Raw genomic sequence first — 7,883 nt, 5'->3', positions numbered from 1 at the left:
GTATTATGATCTGTTACATGTGAAGGAATTTTTTGAGGTTTTGTAATTTGTTTAGGGAATTAATTCTGATAAGCATGTATAGTTTCAAGTTGTTTTGGTGGAGATTATGGAATTGTTAAGTTAGAATGATCTGTATCATTTTTTTAGAGTATAGGATATACCTATATGATTACTGTACAGAATTTTATTGGCAATAAAGATCATGGTTTTGGTATTTCAATATATGGAAATTGTGGTTATAGTGATGTATATGTTCAATTGTTAAATTGATGGGCTGATGTTATGGTGAACTATATAGTGGAATAGAACATACTTGTTAGTTAAACCAAATTTGAAGGGTGTCGAGCTGTGTATAGTTTGAACTGGATTGTTTTATGTTGATCAATGTTGTGTAGGTTGGAAACAGTGAGTCGTTAATTAGAACAATGCTGTTTTGGTTTAATTCGTTATGTTAAATTTTGAACCGATATTGATGGTTGTACTGAGCTGTTCATAATTTGAACTGTGTTTTTTAATGTTTTAAGTTGAATCTGTGTTGATTTTAAGATTGAATTTGTGATTTTTATAGGTCGAATATGTGTTGTTTTAAGTGGAAGTCATGTTGTTGATGTTGTAAACGGAATGTTTTAAGTTGTACCGTATTATATTGTTGTGTGTCGTGTTAGGTTGGTCTTGACTGGGCTATGTTGAGTTAGTTTTGTTGTGTTGTGTTGTTTTGTGTCGTGTTGTATGAGGTTCGACCAAACTGGATTAGTTTTGACTTGATTGGGTTTTTTGGACTAAGTTGTTTTATACCTCGTCCAAAAGGTTTAGAACTCGGTAAGAGGTTTTGGAGGCTGATTCTGAGTTTTTTGACTTTGGCCAAGTTGTTTTGTTTTTGGCCAAGTTGTTTTTGTTGTTTGTTAGGCTATGTTTGAATCTGATCGAGTTGTTTTATTTTTGGTCGAGCTATTTTTGTTAGTTGCTTGGTTGTTTTTAAAATGATTGTGCGATACAACTCGTCGGTAATTGAGGGAAAGAAAAAAAGTAAAAAAGAAACATGAATTATAATTTATGTAGGGTATAAACCTCTTAAAAAAAGTATTAAAACCCTTATTATTATTAGTTTTTAAATAATTTACCATAACAATCTAAATCATGTTAGTTTGTGATTTTTATAACCTCCACTAAATATCTTTTTTTTGTAATGTCAGTTGGTGTTGGAAGACGTGGTTATGTGTTATGTCTTTTTGCGTTTAATTATAAAGTTGGATTTGGTTCTTTTCACCCAAATGACTTTGGTGAGTCGAGAAAAAAGGAGAGATTATTTCCTCTGTAAGGCTTTAGGCTTAAACTGAGTATAGTGCTTTGTTCATAAAACTTTAGTGAGCATGCACAATTACTCATAAGGCTTATGTAAGTAGGGGAAACAGGTCCTGACCGTAAAACTTTGGTGAGCAAGCAGGATGACTCTGACCGTAAAGCTTTAGTGAGCAGGCAGGGTGACACTATGTTATAGGGAAAAAACATATTGTTTTAGTATTACTTTGTGGTAATACGACTTTGTGAATTTCATGGATGTGGTTTTGTTTCATGGATTTGGAATGGTTGATTTGAATAGTGTGGGTGAGTATTATGGTTATTATATTGTCATATGTATTTTCTGATTAGTTTTGTTTGTGTTTGTTGCGATTATCCTATAAGTCGTTTAGTTATAAAGGAGCAGATGTTACAAATAATGTTGGGGACACATAAAGTGAGGAGACATGTTGGAAAAACTATGAGTTTGTTGAATGTATTGGAAAAATGTTTTGTTATAACATTTGAACACATTTTTAAGTTTAAGTTTGGTTTTAAAATTGTTTATGTTGATCAAATAAAGGCTTTTTTAAGTTTACTGTTTAGGAATGATACCAGAGGTTATATTTCTTTAAGTTAATAAATATTTTACAAATTACAAATAACATCATGAAAGAGATAGTGCATAATACACTTTGTCTTTAGAGATGTGAAATTTGATGAACATGAATTTTCATTCTTGGATTACAGGAGAACAATCTTTATACTCCTCACATTAATTATGAAATTAAATATGATATTATGATATTAAATGAAAAAATTATGATGTAAAAAGAAGTGTTTTGGTGACCCTGTAAGAATAGACTCAAAAGTTATGTTTTTCCCAAGGGCATTTTAAAAAAATAATTAGTTGCAGTATGATAGGAAGATAGGGAAAAAAATGATATCATTTGTTTCAACATGCTTTGTTATTTTATGAAATAGTAAATTTTAAATTGTGTATTGTATGAAATAGGGACCGAGCGGTTATTAATAAAGCAGACTGGTCTATTCGCAATTGGACCAACGCTTAAGCTATTATTGGGCCAGTGGTCCAGTAGATAATAAAATAATGAAGAATATCTGATTGAAGATCTGATGAAGATAAGCGGTTAAGATATTGATAAGTGGTAAATCTGTTTATATTTTATTCTGTTTATATTTTAATGAGCTTATGTCAGCTTAAAGTCCATGAGACAACTTATAAATATAGAGCCAGGGCCACAAGCGAGGTACGTTTTCACTTACGCATTATACACTCTACGTTACTCTCAAATACTAAACAGTGATAATCATTCACTAAATATTCAACCAAGAGCTAAGGCTCTTCAACAACACGCCAAACTTGAGCGTCGGAGTGCCTTTTACAGGTACATCCCCCCTCGTCAAGAAGGAGACCGATCAGTTCGTGTCAATACCGATCGGCCAACAACAGGAGATTGAAGGTGATCTAGGCGTTTGGAAGCAGGAAGGACACGTCAGAAGGTCAGTCTCTCGGTCCCGGAAATATTTGCAGAAACATTTGGCGTCCACTGTGGGGCCGGGGGGCATCCTATTGAAACCGCAAGGAACCAGACAAGGACGCAGCCTCAACATCAACGTCAACCAACTTCTACGGCTTTACAGATAATTATTTCGATATTAATTCATTTTATTATATGATTTAATTTAAATATCTTAATTCAATATTATAATATTGTTCAAAGATTTAATGACGCACTTACCACCTAGCCAAATTTGGCATCAAGTGTTCAACCGTGCAACAACTCGGTCATTCGGCCTCACTGGTATTCAGCCGTTCGACTTCACAATGCAGGTGTCACGACCATACAGACCACTCGTCCAAGAAGAGGGCAAGAACCGAGAGGTAAATCCCTCTCGTTCATTAGGAAATTCTCCAGCGATTCCTAGGTCGAAGACTGAGAAGTAAGCCATCATTGGCGTCAACAAAACCCAGGGAACGCTCTCCAAAAGCTCTTGGTCCTAAACCGAGCGGTGTTGCACGTCCCCAAGGATTGACACTCTCGTCCTCTAGGAAGTTCCAAAACGAACTCCTACACTGAAAAACCGAGCGGTGTTGCACGTCCCCAAGGACTGACACTCTCGTCCTCAAGGAAGTTCCAAAACAAACTCCTACACTGAAAAACCGAGCGGTGTTGCACGTCCCCAAGGACTGACACTCTCGTCCTCTAGGAAGTTCCAAAACGGACTCCTACGCTGAAAAACCGAGCGGTGTTGCACGTCCCCAAGGACTGACACTCTCGTCCTCTAGGAAGTTCCAAAACGGACTCCTACGCTGAAAAATCGAGCGGTGTTGCATGTCCCCAAGGACTGACTCTCTCGTCCTCTAGGAAGTTCCAAAACGAACTCCTACGCTAAAAAGTCGAACGGTAAAGTCCGTTCCCTAGGAAGAACTCCTAGGTCAAAGTCAAAGCAGGGAGGTAAAGCCCTCTCAAAGCCGAACGGTAAAGCCCGTTCACTAGGAAACACTCCTAGCTCAAAGTAGAGAGGTAAAGTCCTCTCAAAGCCGAACGATAAAGCTCGTTCACTAGGAAGCACTCCTAGCTCAAAGCAGAGAGGTAAAGCCCTCTCAAAGCCAAACGGTAAAGTCTGTTCACTAGGAAGCACTCCTAGCTCAAAGTAGAGAGGTAAAGCCCTCTCAAAGCCGAACGGTAAAGCCCGTTCACTAGGAAACACTCCTAGCTCAAAGCAGAGAGGTAAAGCCCTCTCAAAGCCGAATGATAAAGCTCGTTCCCCAAGAAGAACTCCTAGGTCAAAATCAAAGACCGAGAGGTAAATCCCTCTCGGCCGAGAGGTAAATCCTTCTCGCCAACAATCTAAAGCTCAAGGCCGAGAGGTAAATCCCTCTCGGTTCATGTTAAAGGCCGAGAGGTAAATCCCTCTCGGTTCATGTTGAAGGCCGAGAGGTAAATCCCTCTCGGTTCATGTTGAAGGCCGAGAGGTAAATCGCTCTCGATTCATGTTGAAGCCCGAGAGGTAAATCCCTCTCAGTTCATGTTGAAGGCCGAGAGGTAAATCGCTCTCGATTCATGTTGAACACCGAGAGGTAAATCCCTCTCGGTTCATGTTGAAGGCCGAGAAGTAATTCCCTCTCGGTTCATGTTGAAGGATGAGAGGTAAATCCCTCTCGGTTCATGTTGAAGGCCGAGAGGTAAATCCTTCTCGGTTCATGTTTACATGGAAAGCAAACTCCTCACTATAGGAAAAACAACCTCCTTCAAACTCATAAGTCCTATAGTTAACCACGGCTAAAGCCGAACTCTTAACTCAGACTTGGGGGGCATAATGTATCGTATGAAATATGGACCGAACGGTTATTAATAAAGCCGACCGGTCTATCCACAATTGGACCAGCGCTTAAGCTATTATTGGACCAATGGTCCAGTAGATAATAAAATAATGAAGAATATTTGATTGAAGATCTGATGAAGATAAGCAGTTAAGATACTAATAAGTGGTAAATTTGTTTATATTTTATTCTGTTTATATTTTATTGGGCTTATGTCAGCTTAAAGTCCATGAGACAACTTATAAATATAGAGCCAGGGCCATAAACCAGGTACGTTTTCACTTACGCATTATACACTCTACGTTACTCTCAAATACTAAACAGTGATAATCATTCACTTAATATTCAACCAAGAGTCGAGACTCTTCAACAACACGCCTAACTTGAGCGTCGGAGTGTCTTTTGCAGGTACATCCCCCCTCGTCAAGAAGGACACCGATCGGTTCGTGCCAATACCGATCGCCTAACAATAGGAGATTGAAGGCGATCCAGGCGTTTGGAAGCAGGAAGGACACGTCAGAAGGTCAGTCTCTCGGTCCCGAAAATATTTGCAGAAACAAATTGTATAATTTTGATAGAATATTATAATATATAAAACTAAAAGTTTTAAATTATTAATAAATTCATTATCGCTAAAAATATTTATGACCAAAAAAATTCTAAAATATGTAGGTAACAATTTTTTATTCATTTGTAAAATTTTGTTGTTAAATACAAAATTTGTTATAGTTTCATAGTTAACACAAATTTTGACAACAATGGTAAAAAAAAACTTCAAAGTGCATAATTTTAAAAAAAAAGTAGCAAACACAAAAAGTGAAAGAAGAATGAGATCATCGACAATCAAAATAAAAGACGAAGAAAATGAAAATAATAAAAACGGACACGAAACAAAAGTAAAAGTAACTTTTAAAATGTAAAAGATATTTTGTCATCAGTTAGATAAAAGTTTTATGTAAAATGAAATATTTGCGTCAAATAAACTCACTCAACGTAAATTTTCTCTTTTACATGATACTAATATCCAGCCAAGAGAAAAATGTTCACCCAAATAATAAAATCACCAGTCATTTCTTTACCACAATCAATTTTATTTTATGTAAATCTTAATTTGTACACTAATAGTACAAAGTATTAAAAAATAGACAAGTTATAAATTATTGCTCATGTGAGAAACTTTATGATCTTAATAATTGAAAAAACACAATATTTATTTTAACTTTTAAATATGTAAAAAATCTTACACATATAATGTTAAGTTTTGTGTAACATCCCAGATTATATAGAAGCATATAATATAGCAAGTCCACATTCAAATAAAAGAGAACAATTAGAGTAGACTGTAAATGAAGTTGATAAGCTTACAGTAATCCCAAATTGAGTCAGAATTTAAAACTTAACATACTAGAGTGTTTTGAAAGATAAGGAAACACTTAAATTCCTAATGAAACTAAGCAGCAGCATTGTCTTCCTCCAAAGCCTGCTCTAGAGGCACCTCATCCGTCTCTGCTCACATCCAAATGGATGATCATTGCAAAAGAAAAGCATACCCAAACAAAACACAACACAAAAGCAAGGGTGAGTTAGATATAAAAATAATGTTATAGTAGTTACAGGCAACATGCAATATAAAGACAGATACGCTACACTACACACATGACTTGTTGCACTTAAACTTGACTCGTCCGGACTAGAATGATTGTCGAGCTATGGCGGGTTATGCACTCGTGGTGGCCTCTACTGCTTTGCAAAGCCGTTGCCAATGGGTCTCACCCTACCACACTCACGAGGTTAGTCCGTTATCACTCACCTTGGGCCATACTGGAAGCACCCAAGGCTAGGACCTGCTGCTACTCCTCACCACATGGATCAATCCTCTCTACTTGAGAATGAAAGACCATTGGAGCGTCAGGAAAACCCCCAAGACTGAGCTACCATGCGAATCATTCTAAACGTTAAGGGCACCACCATGAATCTTCTCCTTGAAGATCATGGAATTACGTCCAACACTATAGGGCACCACCATGTGACCTTCCTTTGAGATCCATGGAATTACGTCCATCAACCATATACTTTCAATCACCAAACATGTTTCACATACTCACATACTTTTAATATAATCACATCATACAATGCATTGCAAACACCTCACACACTTGATTCAACCGAAAAGAGAGCAAAAGAGAAGACTGGACTAAAAGGGTTCGCACAACGCATCCTATTCGCAAGGCGAGACAAGAGGATCTCGCACAGCGCATTCGCATGGCGAATTAACTCGCAGCATTCATCAGACTTCAAACCTCTCGCATAGCGCACCCAGGTCGCTATGCGAGAGTCCAGACAGAGACCAACCCCCCTAAAGCTCTTGCTATGCGCCCCATTCGCCCTTCGAATTAAATGGGCAGTGGTCCCAAACCACCACCAGTCGCATAGCGACAGGATTCGCCAGGCGAATCCACAAACAGAGAGCAACACCCTCTGGTAATTCGCACAACGCACCAGCTCGCACAGCGAATTACCCAGACAGTGAGAACCCTCTATAGGGTCTTGCTATGCGAGACAGCTCGCATAGCGACTCTGCATCATCTGTAGAACGCAAATTCTGTAGAATCACACACTCACACCAGCCCTTACCATTTCTAGGCCTCTTGGCCAACTTCTAAAGCCTCTAATGGTTGATATGAACCTGATTAAACTTATCTAATTGATTTTTTTTACTCATTCCTATAGTGATTATTAAGTGATTAAGACCCAAATTCATTCTTAAAACACTAGTTTCCTCAACTTAGGGGCTCAATTCTAATTCTACCATTTTTAGCCTGTTCTAAATCAGTTTTATGATCCTAACAAGTCACAATTGACTTGCCTAAGCTGTCCCAACAGTCCAAATGTGCCAAGAACCCCTACTTCCCAAAATCACTACCTCACTTCCTCTCAAGTGAACCAAAACTCTTACAGAACACCCAAATTTCCTACTCATTCACTGATACAACAGGTCCCTCACCACAAGCACTTCAACATAGTTATTTCAGTAATTAAATACATCCAAACAGTACACAAACATCACACTCCAGTTTCCATTGTCCCAAGGTTCAACCACATGCAACTGAATTTTTTTCAAGTCCAAACACAACATCAACAACACAGCAGTACAAAACGCAACATACAATTTATGCAACCAAATAAAAGAACAAATCCTAGCTCCCCTTACCTTGGAGTTGAGCAGTACAGTCCACTAGAATGCCCTAACAGTGCC

The sequence above is a fragment of the Vigna angularis genome, chromosome 1 (assembly GCF_016808095.1).
Source record: "Vigna angularis cultivar LongXiaoDou No.4 chromosome 1, ASM1680809v1, whole genome shotgun sequence".
Taxonomy (NCBI): domain Eukaryota; kingdom Viridiplantae; phylum Streptophyta; class Magnoliopsida; order Fabales; family Fabaceae; genus Vigna; species Vigna angularis.
Note: the sequence above shows the minus strand (reverse complement) of the source record.